The sequence below is a fragment of the Dunckerocampus dactyliophorus genome, chromosome 15 (genome assembly GCF_027744805.1).
Source record: "Dunckerocampus dactyliophorus isolate RoL2022-P2 chromosome 15, RoL_Ddac_1.1, whole genome shotgun sequence".
Taxonomy (NCBI): Eukaryota; Metazoa; Chordata; class Actinopteri; order Syngnathiformes; family Syngnathidae; genus Dunckerocampus; species Dunckerocampus dactyliophorus.
This window is the reverse complement of record NC_072833.1, coordinates 26,028,483-26,053,711: the sequence shown is the minus strand read 5'-3', so window position 1 is coordinate 26,053,711 and position 25,229 is coordinate 26,028,483. Positions and strand designations below refer to the sequence as shown.

The 25,229-nt window shown below is 42.6% G+C and overlaps 1 pseudogene; it reads left to right on the top strand.

The window, feature by feature from the left end:
• The first annotated feature begins 8,162 nt into the window (after positions 1-8,162).
• Positions 8,163-24,159, top strand: LOC129195060 (N-acetylglucosamine-1-phosphotransferase subunits alpha/beta-like; annotated as a pseudogene).
• The last annotated feature ends 1,070 nt before the right edge of the window (positions 24,160-25,229 follow it).

Here is a 25,229-nt window from a genome sequence, read left to right as displayed (position 1 = left end):
GTTATTACAATACATGTTTAGTGATTACAGTATATGTTTTATATTAAACCAAAGAAACAAAAAAATCAATTGTAATTGCAAAAATTGAAGCATGTAATACATTTAGTAACTGATCAATATCAACTTTATCTCCATTCTTCAGTTTACATGCTGCTACATTGACTACATAGGTAATCAAGACATGCATAAGACTAGAGTTGAGACTATCCATAGAAATATTCCCGATAATGCCCCGTAATGTTTCTTCATGATTTGACACAAGATACACCAGATTCTGCCAATGGTGTAAAGGACACTTAGCCCTTACAAAGGCCATGACTCTTTCAAAATGCTCTAAGTCTTCTGTATCAACATCCCCACTTACCAGATATATCGATACATTGATCCGATTAGCAATTGCATGTTTTAAAAGAAAACTGTCAACTGGTTTAGGGGATGGTTTAAAATAATAATTTCCCATTTTGATGAATTAAGGATTCCAGAAACCGAGGAAACGCGTCAGCAAATCTTTCCTATCCTTGTCGCCGTCTATGTAGGCATCCCTGATCTCTGCAACCTTCGCCAAAATGTTTTCTTCAGATTATGGTCTATTAGTCAAAACATATGGAAATACAAGTGATATGTAGTATTCTGGTCACTAGGCGGCAGTCATGACACAAAACAAGCAACTGGGTTCAGTAATGTAGATTTTCCTTGTTAGCGAGCGACTTTAAAATACAACTTACATTTAACAGGCTAAAACATGAGTGACGTTACTGTGAAAATCAATAATTATGCTTAATTACTTTAATTACTACATTTATATGCTTCTTTCGGGCTCCGCTCTGCCGTCTCATCAACGGGTATTGTAGCTCTTCTTACCCCTTCATTTCAAGTCTGGTCCCCGACCACACTTGGTTTCTAGGGCTATAAGAGAATGGAGTACCCACTTCGAGCCAAAATGTGATGATGTCATAGAAAAGTAATCAGTAAAAATAATAGGTGAAAAAGTAACTGTCATAATGTGATTGATGAGTTGCAAACATGTGTGATGGTGGTCCTCTTTTTTTCTTGCACATATCCGGAGAGATCATTTTGAAACTCCCACTGTTCGACAGTGATTTTAGCAGTATGATTATAGTTTGTTTTTTTTTTACAATGATGTGCATTACAGTTATTGTCATTCTGTTCACTATCATAGATAATCATTTCATGACTACTATTATGTGTGACTGTTTCAATGCAGTATTATCATTGTGATCACTATCATAGTTCATCATTTCATGACTACTATTATGTGTGACTGTTTCAATGCAGTATTGTCATTGTGATCACTATCATAGTTCATCATTTCATGACAACTATTATGTGTGCCTGTTTCAATGCAGTATTGTCACTGTGATCACTATCATAGTTCATCATTTCATGACTACTATTATGTGTGACTGTTTCAATGCAGTATTGTCATTGTGATCACTATCATAGTTCATCATTTCATGACTATTATGTGTGACTGTTTCAATGCAGCATTGTCATTGTTGTTGTTGATATTATTTTGTCCTTTCCATCAGGGTCTTTATAGTCGTCACAGACATTTATTTGCTGATGTAGTTCTGTATGTTTCTGCTGTTCTGTTTTTGTTGCCACAATTGTTGTTGCTGATGTTGTCCTTGTCTCCTTTTCTTTTCTCTTCTTCTCTGTCTCTGTCTCTGTTCTCTTCTCCCTCCTGCTCCGGTCCGGTCGCTCCAAATTTGCTTAATAACAAGCATCTAAGTCAAATAAAGTCTGTATAGTGTATATCACACTTCTCCCTGACAGAGTAAATCTGTTGAGCTCTTGAGGGAATTTAGAGCTACAATTCTATCTGCCTTAAAGGCTGGACAGGACAGGGGTAAAAAAAATAAAATAAAAAATAAAAAAAAAATAAACTCCCGCTATTTTCCTACAACTGGCTCTCGGTGACGGGGGGGTCCCCGTTAGGTATAAGCATTTGGGGGCTCATGTTTCCGAGGACTAAATTGTGATTGATGAGTTGTAAATGTGTGATGGTGGTCCTCTTTTTTTTTTTTTTTTGCACATTCATCACATTGTCAGGAGCAAAGGGGTGAGGAGGTGGGGGAAAAGGAAGAGGCGTGACTTTGTTATTTACTTTAGAATGGGAGTATTATTTTAAAGGGAATTGGTGGGCATGGTGAAGGTGGTGAGGGGTGCGGAAATGTGTGGAATGTCTTATATAACGAGGAGTGTTTGAGTCAGACTATGAGTGACTGTTGGAAAAAATGGCAGTGTTCAGGAAAAGAGTCTGCATCTTGACAGGGGCCGCCTAGTGGTTAGTGAGTTTAGAGGCATGGCAGTAGTTCCCTTTGTCGATCTATACAGTCATGAATATATAGAACCAGAGGTTACGCAGCTGAGAATCTATTCTACTAAATTTGAAAAACTGAAGAGCTCCATTCAAGATCACATCAATTACATGCAACATGTGCACGACCAAGGGGAAGTAGGACTTACGAGAATGTTGGCAAGCGGTGAGAACGGATTCGCTAATGCGTGAAGAGGATGGATCTTTTCTCGTCGATTGTTCGAGATCACACATCTGGCTGCTGGTGAGATATGGCTCCTCTATTGCTAATACTGTCAAACCCAGGACAGTTATGGAGAAAGAGCAGGATGATTTCCCGATTCACCTTGCGTTCAAGGTGGCAGACTTCCCAAAGCTTGGTGATCTCTTGAAAGAAATTAGCTTGTTTTTCACTGAAGATAGTGTGAAGCGGAGGCATGACCTGCTGAAGAAGAGGTTAACCACTCGAACTGAAGACAATCTTGGAAGACAGAGGATAGGTAGTTATAAGAGGTGAATAAATCTGAGCCCTGCTTTTGACAGAGAACTGGAGGTTGATGGATTGGTTGGAAGAGGGCCCGTTTGTGAATTAGAGACTGATGCCGCGTGATTCTATCACGCATGCTGGCCTCCACCTTCTACAGTACAAAGACCTTCCAGTCCCGCCTCTCAGACTCGCCTGCCAGACTCTCCTCCCAGCAGACCTGCTACCACGAAGCAGCCGTCATATATTAATTAATTTCTGAAAAAACACGATAGAGCCAAGGAGCAATAATAGAACCCTGTTATTGCAAGGGGTCAACTGTATTTTCAAGTGTTTTCTGCATGTAAAACTATAATTGTACAACTTAAAAAAACAACAGTCAGCACCCATTCCTCAACCCAAAGGCCAAAGAAAAAGAGCCTCTCGTTCAATGGGGTTGACTCCAACACAGAGGCACTAAGCCAGGGAACAAACAACGCCACACCAGCTCGCCACCTCTCCCAAAAGACAGTACAGTACAGGGCTACTATTCCACCTCAGACCCTCAGCGCATGTGGGCGGGGCTTCAGCACATCACAGAGTATCGTCAGCGGAGTAGCGTAGCCACATCCAGCCAAACCACACTTCCAGATGAGCTGAATGAGTTCTACGCCCGCTTTGAAACTCAAACTCCTGATCAGCAGAGGGTGTGGCTGGGCTTGAGGAGCACACAGGACTCACCTCTCATGGTGACATCAGCTGATGTGCGCAGGGTTCTGAACAAAGCAAACCCACGAAAAGCAGCAGGCCCAGACAACATCTCAGGCTTCGGGTTTGCTCATCAGAGCTAGCTGATGTGCTTCCTGACATATTTAACCTGTCGCTTGCACAAGCATCTGCACCGACCTGCTTTAAGTCCACCACCATAGTGCCCGTACCCAAGAAGAGCAATGTGACCTGCTTGAATGATGATCGCCCTATAGCACTCACTCCTATTGTAAGGTAGTGCTTTGAAAGGATAGTCATGACCCACAACAAAAAGAGCATCCTGGCAACTGTGTACCCTCTACAGTTTGCATACCGCCAGAACCGACCGGTCCACTGGTGATGCAGTCAACACTGCAATCCACACAGCCCTTTTGCACCTACAGGGCCAGGACACATATGTCAGAATGCTATTTATCGACTATAGCTCTGCATTCATTACAGTCAGCCCTCACCAACTCTCAGCTCTTCACACTTGGCCTGTCACCCTCCCTCTGTAACTGGGTGTTTAACTTTCTAACAGGCAGGCCCCAGTCAGTCAGAGTCCACAATCGCACATCCACCTCAAGAATTGTGAGCACTGGGACCTCATAGGGGTGTGTGCTGAGTCCGCTCCTCTACACGCTCTTCACCTATGATTGCGTGGCCTCCCAGAACAACACCAGCATCATTAAATTTGCGGATCACGCTACACTCATCGGCCTGATCACTGGTGGTGTTGAAACATCATACAGAAGAGAGGGGGCGGACCTCATAATTTGGTGTCATGATAACAATCTCCTTCTCAATACAGATAAGACCAAAGAGATGATCACTGACCCAAGAACAAGGGAAAAGGAGCCGCATAAACCCCTGGTTATTGATGAGACTGAGGTGGAGAGGGTGAAAACCTTCAAGTTTCTTGGCACACACATCAGCGAGGACCTCACCTGGTCTCACAATACCAAACAAGTTATCAAGAAGTCCCAAAAGAGACTGTACTTCCTGAGAAGACTGAGGAAATTTGGCATGTCCACCACAATCCTGAGTTGCTTCTATAGATGCACTATGGAAAGTGTCCTTACCTTGTCATTGTTTGGTACGGTAACGAGATAGGAAGGCACTCCAGCAGGTGATCAAGGCCTCACAGCACATTGTTGGGGCAGCCCTCCCCTCACTGCAAGACATTTATAAATCTCGAGTCCTGCGAAGGACAAACAACCTCATCAAGGACAGCACACATCCACAACACTCATTATTCACACTCCTACCGTCAGGCAGACGCTACAGGAGTTTGAAGTCCAGGACCACAAGGCTAGCAAACAGCTTTTACCCACAGGCCATCAGGCTTCTCAACGAAGCACTCACACACGGTGCATGCAACACACACACACACTCATAACACTATTTATTTATTTGTTTATTATTATTTATTGGTATTAATGTCTCTTCTGTTCTTGTTGCTTAATTTTTTGGTATTAATGGTTTTTTTTGTTCTTATTCATTTTCTTGTGTTTTCTTTCTTTTTTTGGGAGAATGAACAGAACAAGAATTTCTTTGCATAGTATAACTACCTGTTTTACTGTGCATATGACAATAAAACTCTTGAATTTTGAATCTCCCCTGCAGCAACTCCAGAGTAGAACAAGGTCCAGCCCCTCTTGAGGAGTTTGGCTTCAGAACCCAAACTGCGGGCCGAGATGAGTCCGACTACGTTTAAGTTGGAATGTCTCAACCTCTCGAGCAAGCTTGGGTTTCTTCCCAACCAGAGAAGTGACATTCTATGTCCCAAGAACTAGACTTGGCTGCCGAAGACCATAACAGGTGAGAAAACCCACAAGAAAACAGAACCGTTCAGTAGTATGTGCCAAACACACCTACAGCAATGCACACCTATGTAATGCAGACCAACTAGTCCTAGCCAATCGCTACATATCTTCTGCCTCTCTTGCAGAGAGTGCACACTCATGCCAATCAATCTGGTGTACACGTGGGTGAATGGCACAGATGCCAATCTCCTGAGTGACCTGGCGGTGGCCAGACAGCCACAGTGGAGAGTGAGGTTCTCAAAACCTTTTGGGACCCTTTACAGGAGAGGAAATTTTCCACGGAACCCCTTAGAATCCTCATGCCAACAAAACAATTCTGCCATTTGTACTAGATGCCATAGGAATGAGTTCTATTGCAAACATTTCCATCTAAATACCATATATTTCATACAAATTAACAAATTCTAATTTTCAAGTAACAAGTAACAATCACAAGACTTGAACAGTCCAAATTAACCCACTTTTTCTTAAGCAGAGGTGCTCACACTTTTTAACCTGCAAGTTACTTTTAAAATGACCAATTCCCAAAGATGCACCTCCTACTATAAACAAAGAAAAAATTTATATTTACTATATGTATAAAAATTTGTGCCGCACGAGGTGGTCATGTAGGCCAAACAGTCAGTAGATGGGGAAGACCTGGGTTCGAATCTTCGCTTGGGCATCTCTGTGTGGAGTTTGCATGTTCTCCTCGTGCGTGTGTGGGTTTTCTCCGGGTACTCCGATTTCCTCCCACATTCCAAAAACATGCATGTTAGGTTAATTGGAGACTCTAAATTGTGTGAATGGTTGTTATGTGCCCTGTGATTGGCTGGGGACTAATCCAGGGTGTACCGTACCTCTCGCCCAAAGTCATCTGAGATAGGCTCCAGCATACCCCCGCGAACCTAGTGAGGATAAGCGGCATAGAAAATGGATTGATGGATAAATATGAATATTTATGTTCGTTGTACATGTGTATCAGGGGTGCACACACTTTTTCAGCATGCAAGTTACAAGCCGACGTGATCTATCTCTTACTATAAAGCATACATCATATATATAAAATCTAACTGGTAAACTTTGGACCTACTATACTAAATAGCATTGTCTAGTATTTGACATTCACAGTTTCAAAATGTACCGGTAATCAAAGTAGTTGATATCATTCAATAATACACGATTCAGTAAAGATAATTACACATAATTTCCCAATAGTTGTGTACATAACTTTCAGTCAAAATAGCTAAGTAGCGCTCACTATACACACAGTTCATGTGTCAAGTTAAGTTAGCATTTACGATCAAACATTACAGATACACAAGAAATGAAAATGATTATGCGAAGGACAATGCAGCTGAAGTCATGGCAACATATTAAAAAGTCAAACATTTTTTTTTCAACATAATTAACTGCTACAAGTGAACGGCTAACTTTTGTGATAAATATAGGCATCTTACCACTGAATAAGTTTCACCGTAATCAGAATAATAAAGATGAAAGTTAAATCTCCGTGTGTAGCTTGGGATGTCTGCTCACCACTTAATTTTGGCCGTGAAGGAGCAACAGCGAATCAGGGGGGAGATAAATGTCAGCTGGGTGATGACATCTACAAAGTGATGTTTATGCAATCGACGCAAACTACCTTCGTGATCGACCGGTAGCTTGTGATCGACGTAATGGGCACCCCTGGTCTAGAGCTTGCTTAATTGGGTCAACTATTGTTGTTACTGACGGCCTCTGAATAAAATTACCGTCAGACAAGGGAACATTGTAACAGTGTTAAGTAAGTAGGTCTTGGCTTCATAGATTCATTTGCAAGCACTTGAAGACACATGACACATTTTGGCTTCTGTCATTGTTCTCAATAAAACCAAAGTCCATATAACTGTACTCATATTTTCTAAGCTTCGCCGCTTTGGCCTTTGCATCCCTTGATGAGGTGGATGCATTGAAATATTTATCCATGGTGTTACATATGTAGAGCAGCAGGAGTTGCACACTCAATTTTCTGGGTGTGTCTAATGTCAGCATTTTAAATTCATTAACCCGAATGTTGAGTTGTTTTAGCTCAGAATTATTGGAATCGTCATATATTTATGCAATTTTTAACAGTACGCCACAGGGTAACTCGATTAACTGCAAAAGAATTTGTGGATGCCCAACCTATGCCTGGTGGACCCCAGTTTGAGATACCCTGCTTTAGATGAATGACCATTGACTGACAGCAAACATTTCAAATTCAAACACATATTGGTGCCAAAATTGACATCTGTCTTGTGTGCTTGACTTCCTCTCGGTTGATTAGGCATGTTAAACACGTGCTGCACATCAAGAGCATCATCGCTGTCCAAAGAAAATCATGCATCTAACTCATTTTGAGTCACCCGCTGTTCATTGTCTTGCTGCATGTCATTCATTTGTTTCCAGAGAGAAGCTAAAATGTCTGCTGTCTCACTGCATTTTGGCACCCGTGCTGGTGCATGATCCCGCCCTGCCAGCCGGTATCACGGTTCATGAGCTGCCCTTGCTGTTGCCCTCCCTTTCAGGTGCAAAGGCACTGCTGCAACTCAACACACTGCTCCAATCCTCCAACGCTGTTTCCGTGTTTTCTGTTTTCTTCCAGTCACAGTACAAGTACAGTACAAGTTGTGAACAAGTTGTGAACTACAACAGAATTGTAGCCATATTTGCAATACTCTCACGGCACACAATGTCCGCAATTAACCTATGAATATTCCATCCCAGTGAGTCAAAGCTGCGGTCTTTTGTTCTACCTGTTCTCTCAAGAGTCAGTTGTTTCTTGTGTTTATGACTAACCAACATAATGATAGACCTTGTGGTGGCTTGTCTTCCAGCTGACAAGATCATGACAGGTACACTGAATGAAGACAAGAAATTCTTGATCTCCAAATGTTACCTGGTGAGTTTTCTTTTCAAGGACATTGTTTTTCAGTTGCTCAGCATTATGTTACCACTTGCTTGTGTGTTGTGTTTTCCCGGACCACAGGGAAAGAGGCTCTGCGTGTAATAACAATGAAGACCCTGGCCAACAAGAGTGGATTCCCGGGGTCCTTTAAGGTATTAGAAGAACTGCAAGCCAAATTGCCCACTGCCATCATGGACAGGATCAGTGCAGTAAAGCTTGTTTGACCATCAATGTACCATGCAAATATGACCCCTAGTGGTAGAAAACAGGCAAAGCCAACTTAGGAGAGATAAACCTGTTTTATGAGTACACCAAAACGTATTCATAAAAGCCATTAGACAAACTGTCATCACAATACCACAAAATCAATGTCTGTCTTTACTTTATTTTTCTTCTGTGTATGTCTTGCCCAGTTTGAGTTGTACACCGACACCAACATCGCTCTGCTCTACCTTAAAATCCCACAGCATTTGACGGCTCTCCTCCAGGAAGCTAAAAATAAACTGACGCTGGATGGGAAAGGGTTGGCCATCAGCCATGTGTACTTGTTCTGGAATGTGAGTGACATTATGAAGGTTGTGCACCATTGAAGATTACAACTTCACTCAGTAACATGTTAGAATAATACCCCTCTGACCTTTTGTCAGTTTTCACAGATTCCATCTGTCCCAATAAAACAAGGGCCAAATGATGTTCTCTCAATCATCGCTTTTAGGACAATGATGCACTCCGCCATTCACTGCGCTCTTTGGAGAAAGATGCCCCGTGGACATATCTTCATCATCACAAACGGGCAGATTCCTTTCTGGCTGAACACGGAGAACCCCCGAATTTCAGTTCTGAAATCTGAGCCTCTAACACTCAAACCCCCATTGCTCAAGGCAAGAACTCTCAGTACAAGTGAGTCATTGAATCCGGGTTGTGGTGGTTTCAATTATGGGTATCAATGTGCATGGATCTAAAATTGAATCGTGGGGGACTTGGGGGCAGGTCTGGCGGGGGTCTGGCATGCGGTCCCCGCTACTTATTGGTGTCTGGCTAGTCTCCGTTTCCTGGCTGGCGGTTGTCTGGCTGTCTCCGGGGTATCTCCCTTGGTGTGTTTGTGGATGGGTGGGGAGTGGGGTGATGGCTGGTCTGCGGCGTGGCAGGGGGCAGGGCAGGGGCTTGTGCTTCGGCGTCCGGCAGGGGGTCGCTCCTCTCGTGGGTCCTGTTGTGTGGTGCTTGCTTCTCTGTGCCTCCTTGGCGCTTCTTGCTTGCGTGCTTCGTGGGTGTGGCTGTGCTCCGCTCTACGTGGGGCCCGGTTCTCTGGTGTGGCTCCCTTGTCAGTGGTATTTAGCGGTTTGGGGGTTGCGCTGTGGACGCTGGCTCCGGTGGGGCTCCTGTGTTGGAGGTTCTGGGGGGGGTTGGGTGGACCAGACTGGGCATCCTGGTGGGCCGGATAGGGCCTGTGGTGTGTCCTGCGGCCCGCGGCTTGCCCGAGCCTGTGCTGTGGTGAGTGGTCTGTCGGTCATGTGTCCTTGGTCCCCCTCGCTCGGTTTGAGTGGTGTTGGGGTGTGGGCTTGTGGTGCTCTCGTCCTTCCTGTTGCGCTGCACCAGCTCACATACATATAGGAATTTGGGGGGTGGTCTACGGTCGGGCGTGGAGTTGTCTTGCGGAGGCTCCTTTGCCCCTGCCATAGCTCTGACCTGTTGCCCCTCAATTTTAATTGCACAGTAGACACTTAGGGTTTGGGAGGCTGGGCAGGTGAGGGGCCCATCGTGCTTCAGCTGTCCTCCAATTTTAATTGCATCGTTAGATATCATCCGGGCCTAGTGTTTAGCATGTTGGCCACACAGTCACAGTCTGGAGATTGGGAAGACCTGGGTTTGAATCTCCGTTCGGCATTTTCTGTGTGGAGTTTGCATGTGCGTGGGTTTTCTCCAGGTACTCCGGTTTCCTCCACATTCCAAAAACATGCATATTAAGTTAATTGGTGACTCTAAAAATGGTATGAATGAAAACGGTATGAATGTGAGTGTGAATGGTTGACCAGTCCAGGGTGTAACCCGCCTGTCGCCCGAAGTCAGCTGGGATAGGCCCCAGACCCTAATGAGGAGGAGCGGCATAGAAAATGAATGGATGGATGGATTGCTTTCATCCACATACACCCCTATCATGTACATGCACACACATACACACCTCAAGGACACAGAGACCAGCTATTCAGAGCCTGCCGGGGGGTGGTGCTCTGGTCCTCATCATCTTCACTCTCAAATTCATCTCCAAAAAGGTCAGAATCCATACTGAAGGACAGTCACACTCTTAAGGACAATCACTCACCCTGCCCCTTTTTTTTCCTGCAGATGATTCACTAGATACAAAAGAGGCAAGGAGTTTAGATTGTAGAAATTTCAGCAAGTGGATCCTTCGGAGAGGATCGAGTCTCAGAAGAATCCAACCCTTGTGTTGGGGAGGACCAAGTGAAGGAAAGTCCTAGAAAGTCACTTTATCATAAACTGAGATAAGCTAATATAGATAAGCTCGTCTGACTCCTTTTCGGAAATGTTTGGGTGGTATTTTTTTCAGAATTGTTACTTTTATTGTGTCATGTAATATTGTCATGCTTCATCAGCTGATGATCAGCTGATTAACAACCTATTTCACTTTAATACTTCTTTGCAATAAATTGCTGATTCTGATTTTTTTGTCTCGCTGCCATTTCTTCTTTTTGCATTAGGAAGTTCTACTTAGAACCTCCTTAAGATCCAACAGTGCAAAATGAGCATTCTTGACATTTTTCAACTGGCCTCAAAATGTTGATCAGGAGTGTATTAACGGTCTTCACCTTCACTGACGAACTGACACTGGGGACCACCACATTCTCCTCCATTGTCTTCAGCACCATTGGACGATGGACACTGCCTTACGCTGGTTTCACTCCTGCAGTACCTCATGGGAAGGACCGAGTTTGTAGCCTTGGCAGAAGCTAAATCCCGAACCCCCATGGCTAAGTGCTCGGTCCGACCCTCTTCATCATCTACATGCTCCCCCTCTGCCATATCAACAAGTGTGGGATTTCATTTCATACTGTAGCTACGCAGACGACACCCAACTTGCATGTTAGGTTAAATGGCGACTCTAAATTGTCCATAGGTATGAATGTGAGAGTGAATGGTTGTTTGTCTGTGTGCCCTGCCGGGGCCCTGATCCTTTTCATGGTGTTTGTCCACCAGATAGGGGAGGTGAGTTTACTTTTATTTGCAAACCTTCCAAATGCGGTAGTCCACTCAAAGGTTCAAACATATTAATAAAGGGATCCTTCTTACTGGACTGCTCGTCCTCACGAGGGTTGTGGGTATGCTGGAGCCTATCCCAGCTGTGAGAGGTACACCGTGGACGGGTCGCCAGCCAATCGTAGGGCACGTATAGACAAACAGTGTGTGTATTGCCGCACAAGTCAAGAGACCTTCTCACACCACACAACACACGTCAGGCCTTCAAAATGAGAGTGATGTTCACTACTTCCTGTTTATTTGTGGTAACAAAATAAGGGTGTCATATAAAATTGAAGAAAAAAGAAAACTGATCTGTGAGAAAGTCATAGTAAAGTTGATAAAAATAATTTAAAAATTAATGTGGAAGTTCTCATATTTCATCCAAAAACTGTGATTCACACCTTCATATAGATCATACAAACTTTTATGACCCTGCCTCTTAAAAACATCGCAATCAAGAATTGTTAGGAACTGGAATCGAAACGAGGATTCGGGATCAGAACCGGAATTGTTCAAATTCAAAAGATGCCCAACCCTCATTCTGGGTGCGCAGAAATAGTATTTTTTAAAAACAGAATCCTGAGTGAGAAAATCTGATAACGCCGGGTTGTTGTTACCGTGTAGACAAGCATACCACTGCTTTCTGAAAACGATGACATCACTGCCCTGTCGCCGCCATGTAATCACAAGAACCAGAGGGAGCCCCGCATTTGAAACAAAAACAAACCTTGCTGCCCTCTATGAACTTCACCTGGAGCAGAGACGCATACACATTCTTGTTTTTGTTTGTGTGTAGCAGAAGACAACGGACTTAAGTGCATGAAAATGCACAGCCAATTTAGGAGTGCAACAACTCTTTTTAACAATCCACCAAAACATATTCATAAAAGCAATTCAGTGTTGTTTTTGGCAGCCATTTTATTTTCAGTCTTAGTCTTTTGGATGAAAATTCTTCTGGTTTTACGCACATTTTAGTCAGTTCTATATGTGGTAGTTTTAGTCCACTTTTAGTTGACAAAAACTAAAAAAAAAAAAGTACTTTTAGTTGACGAAAACAAAAAAAATGTCTAGTTTTAGTCAGTTCAGTTTTATTAAAAAAACAATTTTCAATAAAAAATAGGTATAGCATATCTTAAAAAACATAACATACACACACCTTTCTATATACTACATGATATCCCACCTGTTCAACCTCCCGAATTCCATCTGGAGACTGGCCCTCCAAAATGGAAGGAAGTAGAGAACATAGTATGGCGCGCAAGATCGGCATTGGCCCCTGGAACAAATGGAGTGTCTTATAAGCTTTATTAGAACGCAACAGATGTTCTGCGCTATCTGTGGAGGCTCATGAGGATTTGGTTTGGTTTGGTTTGGTTTAGTTTATTTGAACATGAAGGTTACAATGGAATACATCTCATGAATCATTTTTTTTCACAGTTCTACATGTCCAAAAAGAGTAGGAAGAAGCAAAACTTATTTAATCCTACCCCCCTTCCAATCTACATCTTGTACAGTACATGTAGTTCACTTCCTGCATTCCATGTCATGTTTTCAGTGATAGTCAGAATAATACATAATAGATAACGGTAAGATAGCCCTCCCCCCCAAAAAAAAGAAAAAGAAAAAAAATTATATATATATATATATACATATACGTTAATAATAATAATAATGATGACAATACTAAATAAATAAATAAAAAAGAACAAATCTTTTTTTTTTTAAACAGAACAAAGAAAAATAATTTAAAAAAATAATAATAAAAATTAAAAAATAAAATAAAATAACAAACCTGACAGAACAATCAGGACTCTTCTGCCTTGTATTTAGCAAACATCAACTGCTTGTATTGTTTTTTGAATTTGCTCATCTCTGTACATTGTTTGAGTTCTTTACTCAATCCGTTCCATCATTTAATTCCACACACGGAAATGCTGTGGGTTTTCAGCGTTGTTCTCGCATATAAATGTTTTAGGTTTAATTTTCCTCTAAGATCATATTTCTCCTCTCTGATAGAGAAATACTTTATTAGGTTTTTGGGTAACGAGTTGTTATTAACTTTATACATTATTCTAGCGGTTTGAAAGTGTACTAAATCTGCGAATTTTAATATCTGTGATTTTAAAAATAAAGGGTTTGTATGTTCTCTATACTTGGCATTATGAATTATCCTCACAGATCTTTTTTGCAGTACAGTGAGTGAGTGAAGATTGCTTTTGTAATTATTTCCCATATCTCCACACAATACATTAGATATGGTAATACTAAGGAACAGTACAGAGTGTGGAGTGATTTTTGATCAAGAACATATTTTGCTTTATTCAATATAGAGATATTTCTCGCCACCTTTTGCTGTATATATTTAATATGAGATTTCCAACTCATTTTTTCATCTATTACAACCCCAAGGAATTTATATTCTTCCACTTTTTCAATGTCCACTCCATTAATTTGTATTTGGTCGTACGTGTCCTTTCTACTATTACCAAATAGCATTATTTTAGTTTTACTTAAATTCAGGGATAATCTGTTCCTGTCAAACCATGACTTTAATATGACCTTTTCATCCTTGACCTTTTTAATGAGTTCTTGTGTGCTTTCACCAGAACAGAAAGCGGTGGTATCATCGGCGAATAAGACCAATTTTAAGTTGTTTGTTACTTTACAAATGTCGTTAATGTACAAGTTAAACAGTTTTGGTCCCAGTATGGACCCCTGGGGTACTCCACACGTGGTGTATAAACTCCCAGATGTATATTCTCCTAGCTTTACAAATTGTTTCCTCTTTGCTAGGTAGCTTTTAACCCAATTTAAGACTGAACCTCTAATTCCGTACCTTTCTAATTTTGAAATTAAAATATTGTGATTAATTGTATCGAAAGCTTTTGTCAGATCCATGAATACTGCTGCTGCACATCTTCTGTTGTCTATGGCAGTAGTGATTTCCTCCGTGATTTCCATCAGTGCCATAGAAGTTGAAATGTTGGCTCTGTAACCATATTGACTACTTGCCAATAATTCATTCTTATTAATAAATTTGTCCAACCTATTATTAAATAGCTTCTCCACAATTTTAGAGAATTGTGGTAACAAGGAAACTGGCCGATAATTTGTAAATTGGTGTTTGTCTCCTTTTTTGAAAATTGGAACCACCTTGGCTGTTTTCATTTTGCTTGGAAATATTCCAGGATAGTATGGCAAAAGGGAATAATATCCAAGGCGTGGCGAAGGCGTGTTAATTCCCAAAGAGAAGGATGCAGCAGATATTAATCAATTCCGGCCAATCTGCCTTCTCAATGTTGAAGGGAAAATCTTTTTCAGCGTCATAGCACAGAGACAGTCCACCTGCCTGGAGAAGAACAAGTACACTGATACATCTATACCGAAGGCCGGCATCCCTGGGTTCTCTGGTTGCGTGGAGCATACCAGTATTACCTGGCACCAGATACAAACTGCTAAGAAGGACAAAAGAGACCTCCATGTAACCTTCCTCGACTTGGCTAATGCCTTTGGATCAGTTCCCCACAACGTCCTCTGGTAATACTTCTTCCACGTTCCATTATCCATCACTGCTCTAGTGAAAGCCTACTTTGAAGACCTGTAATTGTGCTTCAAAACAGCTGACTACACAACATCATGGCAGCGTCTAGAGGTAGACATCCAGGCTGCACAGTCTCACCCCTGGCATTCACAAAGGACATGGAAACCCTCATCAGGGCCTCTTGATGGGTGGTATGAGGAGAGCGAACAAAAAACGGAACCTGCATTCCACCTATTCGAGCATTCATGGATGACATGACCATGCTGACCACTACTGCAGCATGCACCAGGCAACTACTTGGAAAAATGCAGGAGAACATCAGATGGGCCCCGATGAAAATCAAGCCGAATAAGTCACAATACATCTCAATAGTCAAGGAGAGCTTAAGAACCTGAGGTTCTGCATTGGTGACGAGCCAATACCAATGGTTTTAGAGCAACTCGTCGAAAGCGTTGGCAGATGGTACAATGCAAGCCTCAGGGACCAAGACCAGGTGCAGGTATTAAGGCAGGACATCACCACCAGTCTGGACACCATCAACAAGACAATGCTGCCAGGGAAGCTCAAACTATGCTGCCTACAATTTGGACTTCTTCCTAGGGTAATGTGGCCACTCACGATCTATGAGGTCATTTGGCATTGCAGTGAATAAATCAACTTGGCACAAAGCTTCAGTCTCACAAAGGAGGAAAATGGTGGTAGAGGAAGTGCGCCGTCAGGAGGAGGCTGATAGAAGCGCAAAGGCTGTCTCTCTTCCCAAGAAGGGAAAATGGATGAGGTGGGAAGGCGTGGAGAAGAGAAACCTCACCTGTAGTCAGCTCTGGGAAATGGAAGCAAAAAACATCAGCTTCATCATAAGAGCTACAGTACGTATGATGTGCTCCCATCCCCAAAAAGCCTTCACCGATAGTATGGCGAGGACCTAACCAGCACCCTCTGCCCAAATTCAGCGACTCTCAAACACATCTTGACCAGCTGTAGGACCAGACTCACACAAGGCCGCTACACCTGGAGGCACAATCAGGTCCTCAAGAGTCTGGCAGAAGCCCTTGAGAGCAAGAGGAACACCATCAACTCTTTGCCCTTGAGAGCTGCCAATTCCATCTCTGTGCCAACATTCGTTCAAGAGGGACAGAAACAGTCTAACCACTGTCAAGAATCCTATGGTAACAAGGGACTTTTTGACTGTTGTGAAAGGACTAGGTCCTGGGCATGACCTTAAAAGGCATCCGGCGATGAGGTCATGTAAGTGACTGGAGGAGAGTGACGCAACCTCCTAAATTGTCGCACGTGTTCAGGTACATTCTGGCCCGGAATGTTAGCACCTGTCAAGGGTCCCAGTCAGGGGTGACTGGCGAAGATAGGAGTGAAAGGTAACCATTTGCTATCATATACAACATGTATACCTGTTGATTATGACGCCATAACATATCATTGTCTTTAATAAAAATAAAAAAGACATACTGTATATGGCCATTATGGACAGACATAGGAGGGTTACATGACATAAAGGAGGGACTGTTTAGTACGATTGTGCGTATGGCTATGCAATTGTGTATAATAACGGTCAACCTCGCCTTGTAAAAGGAAGATATGTTTATACTGACATGTACATACTGTATATGTATAAGCAATGGTTATTGAGAGATGGCTATGCTCACTGGGGGGAAACATTTACTTCTTTTATGCTTCTGTTAAACTTATGCTTGATCAAAGTGCAGTTATGAGAAACCACAGTTTTGAACACACAAGTTAGTTGAACCTTCACCTAGTTTTAGTGTGGTGCATTGTTATGGACAAGCGCATACACACACACACACACACACACACACACACACACAAGAGTTATTTTGAGGATGCGCTGCCTACCATGGGAAGCAGAGATACATGTATTTCACATCCACGAAGCATGTGGTTTTTATCACTGCTGGGTGGGAAAGTGACCTTTTTCCATGACCTTTTGTGTTCCAGGAAGAGCTAGAACAAGTTAATGTGTGAGAAGGTTGGAGCTATGATGCCAAGGGGTGAAAAGGTATAAAAACTGCACCCAAGATTATTTGGGGCTTTTTCTCTTTGTGAGTTCTCAGGATACGTACCGCTGCATCTTCCCAGTTGGCTATAACTGTGACTTTATTCTGCAAACGAAAAGAGTAATCCGCTCTCTCGTCAGAAGAAACACAGACTTAATAACCAACCTAGCAACCAGCAAGGAGCAGTATAGAGAGGAGAAGGTGCCTGGGGACATCGGAGATAGCCACACATAGATGCAGCTCCTTTTCTTCTTTTTCCATGTGCAACTTAGAGCCTTGCAGGAGACCAAGAAAGATTTATCAAGTGCACATTGATGAGTCTCACCTTTGGGATAAGGATTTTTCCCCCAGCAGTGGACTTTACAAAGGATTACTTTCGTCTTTTACTTTTATATCTGGATGTTGTTGTGGTATGTTTATTGCTCATTTTGGGATGAAACTGAGAGGGTGGTAGCGACCCACACCTCATTTTTAACCACTTTGGACATTTTCCGTTGGGACATTTTTACAGCTTTTGTTCACATGTAACTGTAGCCTAACAACATTTTAAAGACAAAGTAATGTATGATTGCTTATATTTTACTGCTTTTTGCCCTTGCCAAATTTTGCTATTAAATTTCCTTCATTCACCTTTTCTGTTGTTTTTACGTCTTGTATGATAAAAGAGTAAGCTGTTTGTAGAAGAAAATTCCTTTTAGGTTGTTCCGGTCACATCTTTGTTATGATAAACAGGTCCTTCTGATCGCTAACAGATTAGTAAAATATCCCAGTTCTATACCAAATGCAACTAACCACTATGGAGGAAAAAGACTAAATTAGAGGGTCTAGCGCTGGGTACAATTTAAATATGGTTACTCCATTGTGCTTGATCTGGATGTAACGGGGCCGCCTTTACATATGTCGTGAAAACCTGGGTGAGTTTCCTCCAACCAGACTTAAAAGCATCCTTTTTAACACAGGAGGCATTAACCCTTTAAGCGGAGAAGTCAGAGAGGTAGGTGCGCCTGCTCAACACACAAAGGGGTAAGGAGTCTTGCACCACCTGGTAACAAGGGTTTTAACACCACCCAGCTACCAAAACCAGAAACTGGACAGCTAGCCATGGCAAGCAACTAATCTTTGCCCCAGAGATTGCAACCAACACCCTCAGGCCAGACTTGGTGCTATGGTCCCCTTCACTAAAGGTGGTCTACATCATAGAGCTCACGGTCCCATGGGAGGATTCCACTGAAGAGGCCTACGAACAAAAGAAACTGCGCTACACAAATCTGACAGCAGATGCACAACAACGAGGATGGAAGACCAAGGTCTATCCAGCTGAAGTGGGATGCAGATGTTTTGTGGCTTCCTCTACCATCAGTCTTATGAAAGACCTTGGCATTCATGGACAGGCTCTGCAACAGACAATAAGATCTGTCTCTGAAGCAGCCAGTGGCTATGGATCAAGCGCCAAGACACCTGCTGGGCTCAAAGCAGAGGGGGGCACGCACCTGGGATGCCAGGTGTTGCAGATAAGCTCTCTGGAGGTGTCATGGGCCTATCATCGAAACACCAATGAAGGAGGGTACTCACCTGACGACCCTAAAAAAGTTTTAAACCCATGCCCTTCCTTCCTGCCCTTACCAACGGATGGGATGTGGGGGAAGGGGGGAGGCTGAGTGATGACCCGGTAGGCGGGGCAGTTTTTTGATCCCAGGTCCGGACCTTACTGCCTAGCTCATCTCCCTCCACTTTCCAGGCACTACTTTACTCATTACTGGGCATGGGACATTTGGGCATCGGCCCGAAAATCCCTGCATGTTCAACAGTGATTTGTCAGATAATGATTTGACATTAGCACAGCAAAGCTAACTTTAGCCTGAAGTTATCACCAGAATTGCACCAGTGCTTACGTGGAAAGCTTTAGGCTTACTGTGAAATTTATCACAAGCCAATTGTCGAGTGACCTTTTATGGATACTTTAACACAACTTGCCACGTTTGCCGCCATATCTCTGCACAATGCATTCAGTTTTTCTTTCGGATGGATTATATTTGCTCCCATTTCCCATGTTACCGGCCACTGGTGTATTGAGCAGGAAGTCCACTGCATGCTAAGCTAGGATGTTGCTACGTTTTACACACACATGCAAACGTCTGATAGACCACATGCACAAACATTTTCGTTTCATCTCGTCTCGTCAACACAAACTCACACACAACTCATCACGGTTTAGTCATCAAAGAGCCATTTTTGGTTGTCACAGTCTCGTTTTCATCATTAAAAAAAGTTTTGTCAACAAAATAATTTAATCGGTGACGAAAACAACTCTGAAGCAACTCTGAAACAACTCTGGACAAATTGTCATCACAATAACACAAAATCAGTGTCTATCTGTACTGTATATTTCTTCTGTATACTCTGTCTTCCCCAGTTTGAGTTGTACCCCGAAGCCAACATCGCTCTGCTGTACCTCAAAAGTCCACAGGATTTTACTAATCTCCTCCAGGAGGCTAAAAATAATCTGACAGTGGATGGGAAGGAGTTGGCCATCAGCCCTGTGTACTTGTTCTGGAACATGAGTGCCATCATGAAGGTTGTTTACCATTGCAAACTACAACTTCACTCAGTAACATGTGAGAATAATAACCCCCTGACAGCGTTAAACCTTTTGTCAGTTTTCACAGATGCCATCTGTCCCAATAAAAGAAGGGCCAAGAGATATTCTCACAACCAATCGCTTTGAAGACAATGGTGCACTCTGCCATTCACTGCGCTTCGTGGAGAAATACGCCCCGTGGGTGCGACATATTTTCATCGTCACAAACGGGCAGATTCCTTTCTGGCTGAACATGGAGAACCCCCGAATTTCAGTTGTCACACATCAGGTAAAATCTGAGCCTCTGACACTCAAACCCCCATTGCTCAAAGCAAGAACTCTCAGGAAAAGTCACTGAATCTGAATTGTGGTGGTCTCGATTTTGGGTATCAATATGCATGGATGTAAAATAAAATCACCTCACCTCTAGTAGAACTGGTAGAACCTTTGTGCGCGGTAGATGGTGATGCTTTCAAATCATGTATTTGAAAGGAACACATACAGCAGCTATTCTGAATTGCAGGAAATCTTCTTGAACCACGACCACCTCCCCACCTTCAGCTCCCCTGCTATAGAGAGCAACCTCCACCGCATCCCAGGAATCTCTCAGAAGTTCATTTACCTCAACGATGACGTGATGTTTGGCAAAGACGTCTGGGTAGACGACTTCTACACCCCATCGAATGGGCAGAAAGTAATCAGAATAAACACAATGATCAAACATTTGCATAAAATGTACACCACTCTTCTACATCATGTCACTAGGGTGACAACATACTGTACCTGGTCACAAGAAAGCAATTTAATTCAAGGGTACATTTGTGTAGATTATGTCTTAATGGACAGAAAGTCACTACTTCTGATGTGCAGTGTGATCACACTAAGACAACTGTTTACTTACTTCCCTGCAGGTCTACCTTACCTGGCCTTTCTCCCATTGTTCCAAGGGCTGCCCAGGAACATTAATAGAGAATGGGAAGTGTAATCAAGAATGCAACAACATTGCCTGTGACTGGGACGGAGGAGACTGCAAGGGTAGAGCGATTAACACTGCACTGCCCTATTGTATCATTGAATTTTAAATTATGTTTTATTGCTTTTATGACTGGAAGGAAAACACAGGTCTGTACGCAGTGCTGGCAATGGGGGGGACGTTACAATGATTGGTGGTGCGCTTCCTCAAGATAGCAGGACCCAGGCAGCCTCCCCAAAACAAACACCAGAACAAACGTTTTTTATCTGGAATGAGGACAAGAGACGTTCTGAAGTGAAAGTGTACGGTGCTGCTGCATCTCTAGTGAGGAGGAAGGTCCAGGAGTTTGTCCCTTCTGTTGAAGGCTTCCTGTCCTGGGAGAAGACCAAGTACCTCCAGGATATAAGTGCAATGTGCATCTCTAATTTTATACTTTGTATTGTGTAATCACATAGTATCCTTTGTGTTAACAGGAAGAGGAACGTCTACAGAGAGTGCTAATGTATGAGACCAATGGTGCAGCCATTGGCTGAAAGCTGCAGAACAGTTTTACAGAATCGCTACGATATGTTGACAGGCTGTACAACTGCAAGTTTGGCATCATGTCCCGAAAAGCTATCTCACATACGTCCCACATGGTTGACAAGTTTGTCATGCAGGAGCTGCAGGACATGTGAGAACATGTTTTGATGTCCGTACATCAAAGGAATGACTTCTGAGGCGACACTGTTTTTTCTTGCAGGTTCCCAAAAGAATTTAAGAAGACCTCCAGCCACCATTTGCGCCACTCAGATGACATGCAGTTTGCCTTTTCCTACTTTTACTTCCTGATGAGCGTCAAGCAGCAGGCTAACATTTCAGAGGTGTTTGACACAGCGGACAAAGACCAGTCTGGTGTTCTGTCGGATAGTGAGATTGAAGCCCTCGCCATGAGAATCCACAAAAAACCGCTCAAGCCTACGGTTGGCCCAGTCATGAGAAAACTTGGACCAACAATGATTTGTGATGTCCATTTTTTTCTGTGGTTTCTTCTAGGACTTGAAAAGTTTGGATAATGAATTGATCACCTGCTCTAAAACGCTTCCAAATAAAGTCACGCAGAACCACCGAGTGAAACACAGTCAAGAGGTCTACATTGACCAAAACATGGTCAGCCATGAACACCTCCATAGCTTAGAAAATCCAAAAATTTATTTTAAGTTAATTTCGTTTTGTAGATTTTTAGTTATAGATATTGAAAGTTCTATGGTTTCTTGACTCGACAGCCTCAGATCACAAAAGATCTCCTCCTGAACTGCAAGACTGTCACAGGTCGCATTCGTCAAGCCTTCACAGACAAGAAGAAGTACAAGTGAGACTTTCACGAACAGCAAGTTGGAAAAAACATAATCTCTATTCTGTTGCTAATACGTCAACTATTGCACAGATATCAGATAATGGGGGAGCAGGAGATACATTTCAGGTTAATTACCAACAACATGGTGAGAGCTCTTTGTCACTTTACCAACCACTAACCACTAACCAAAGTGAAAAGAACCTCCAAAACAAAAAAAGCATTTAAACAGATTGCATTTATAATTTGAAATGCTTCTGTGCTTGCTCCAACAGAAAGTTCATCTGCATGAATGATGACATTGATCACAGCAAAAGCAATGCCAAGGAAGTGAAAATTAAGCTGGCAGAATTCTACGAAGCCATGTTCCCGCTGCCATCCCAGTTTGAACTGCCCAAAGACAAGACCAACAGGTTCCTGCACATGGATGAGCTCCAGAAATGGTAGGGAGCATGATGAAGACATCAATTCAATTACATTTTGCAATTTAATTTAATTTTATTTATATAGCACCAAATCACAACAAAAGTTATCTCTTGGCACTTTACACATGAGGTAGATCTACGATCAAGCACCTCATAAATGAAAAGAGAAACCTACTGGAGCCCGCATAAGCAAGCACTTGTCAAGGGGCGCAAGGAAAAGCTCCCTCTGGGGAAAAAACCTTGAACAGAACCCAGGCTCTGTGGGATGGCCGTGCATCAGTAGAAAGGGGTCGGTCTAACTATATGGTTTAGCAAAAAGGTGAGTTTTGAGTTTACTTCTAAATAGAGAGAGGGTGTCTGCCTACCGGAGTGAGTCTGGGAGATGGTTCAGTTAACAGAGGAGCCTGATAACTAAAGGCTCTATTGGCCATTCTACTTCTAAAATTTCTAGGAGTTGCAAGTAAGTGTAAATCTGGGGGCACAGTGTTATACTGGGTTGATAGGGCACTAGAACCTCTCTCAGATATATTGGTGCCTGTCGATGTAGAGCTTTATGTGTAACAACATTTTTAACAAAATTCTTAATTTTACACGTAACCAGTGCAGTGAGTCTAGTACGGGTGAAAAATGATCACTTAATTTGGTTCAGGTTGAGACTCTTGCGGCGGTGTTTTGGACCAACTGAAAGGTCTTTAAAGATTTATTAGGGCAACCTATGAACAGGAGTTATAATAATCCACCCCGGAGATTTTAAAAAAAAAAAAAGCATGAACAAGCTTGGGCATCTAGTAGTGGCGGGAAATTTCTTTATGTTTGCTCGATGAAAAAATACAGTTCTTGACACTTGCTGTATTTGGGAACTAAAGAAAAGATCCTGATCAAAGATGATGACAAGGTTCCTGACTGTGCTGTCAGAGGTGATTACAAGACCATCTAGCGCAGTTATCTCATTTGTAACATTGTCTCGGAGTAGCTGGGAACCAAGGACTATGATTTCAGTTTTATTTGAGTGAATAGTAAGACATTTGAGGTCAACCAGCTCTTGATGTCTTTGTTAGGTTTCATTGATAAATAAAGTTGTGTATCATCTGCATAATAGTGGAAGTTGATGGATTGTTTTCTAATGAGACTGCCTAAGGGGGACATATAAAGGCAGTACAGGTCAGAGCACGGAACCCTGTGCATCAGCTCAGTCCCTGAAACAACGCTGAACAGAGAAGCTGGCGTGGATGTACCATTTTTAACTATGTCAGGAAATCAACAGTCTTAAGTTGCAGTTGGGTTCCTTGAAAAATCTCCACAAACTTTTGTTCAGCACACAAACATGGACTCATGGGAAAAACACTTCCTAATACTTTACACCACCACACATTTTCTAGGCAAGCTTACCAGGACAAGCTGAGGTTCTACAGATACTGTGCAATTGGGCTTCCTCATCATCTTCATGCTCAAGTTCATCTCAAAAAGGTCAGAATCCATGCTGAGATTACTTATACATTTAAGGACAATCTCTCACACTGCTGGCTTTTCACCTGCAGATGACTTCAAGTACCAGAAACCTCATCAAATGTGATAAAAGCAGACCCCCCCCAGTGCAGTGGAAAGGACCCAGCCTCAGAAGAATCCAAAGGTCCCTGTGCAGTCAAATATCTTTATGTGGTGATGAACATTTTGAAGAAAAGGCCCAGAAGAAGTCCTCGAATGCACCTTTTCATCACTGGTGGCATTTGAGACGTTTACAAATCGACGTTACCATGTGAAGCTGTGAAATCTTTTGATAAACAATCTCATATTTTTGAATTTGTAGGTTTACCATCTTACAAATAATATTGTACAGTAACAGTCGATTGTAGAAAAAAAGAGCTGAATATAAACAAAAAATCCTGACAAAAATAATTAAATAAAGGTTACAAAGTAATTAGTATTTTATTGAGTGAAATAGTATTTGTATATGATGTAGTATTTTCATATGCATATGCAGCGTAAGGTGAAAGTAGAGGCAGCAAAGGCCAAACAAGGGGCTTATGATGACTTGTATGATTGGATAGTAAGGAGGGAGAGACTGATCTATACAGGTTGGCAAGACAGAGACAGAGATGGGAAGGACGTGCAGCAGGTTAGGGTGATTAAGGATCGGGATGGAAGTCTATTGACAAGTGCCAATAGTGTGATGGGAAGATGGAAAGGGTACTTTGAAGAGCTGATTAACGTGGAAAATGAGAGAGAGCAAAGACGAGAAGAGGTGACTTTTGGGGACCAGGAAGTAGCAAAGATTAGTCAGGATGAAGTGAGGAGGGCATTGAAGAGGATGAAGAGTGGAAAGGCCGTCAGTCCTGATTATGTACCTGCAGAGGTTTGGAAGTGTCTAGGAGAGGCGGCAGTAGAGTTTCTGACTGGGTTGTTCAACAGGATCTTAGATAATGAAAAGATACCTGAGGAATGGAGGAGAAGTGTGCTGGTGCCCATTTTGAAGAACAAGGGAGATGTGCAGAGCTGTGGCAACTACAGAGGAATAAAGCTGATGAGCCATACAATGAAGTTATGGGAAAGAGTAGTTGAAGCTAGACTAAGGGCACAAGTGAGCATTTGTGAGCAGCAGTATGGTTTCATGCCAAAAAAGAGTACTAAAGAGGCAGTATTTGCTTTGAGGATGTTGATAGAGAAGTACAGAGAAGGCCAGACGGAGCTGCATTGTGTTTTTGTAGATCTGGAGAAAGCTTATGACAGGGTGCCCAGAGAGGAACTGTGCCATTGTATGAGGAAGTCTGGAGTGGCAGAGAAGTATGTTAAAGCGGTACAGGACATGTATGAGGACTGGAAGACAGTGGTG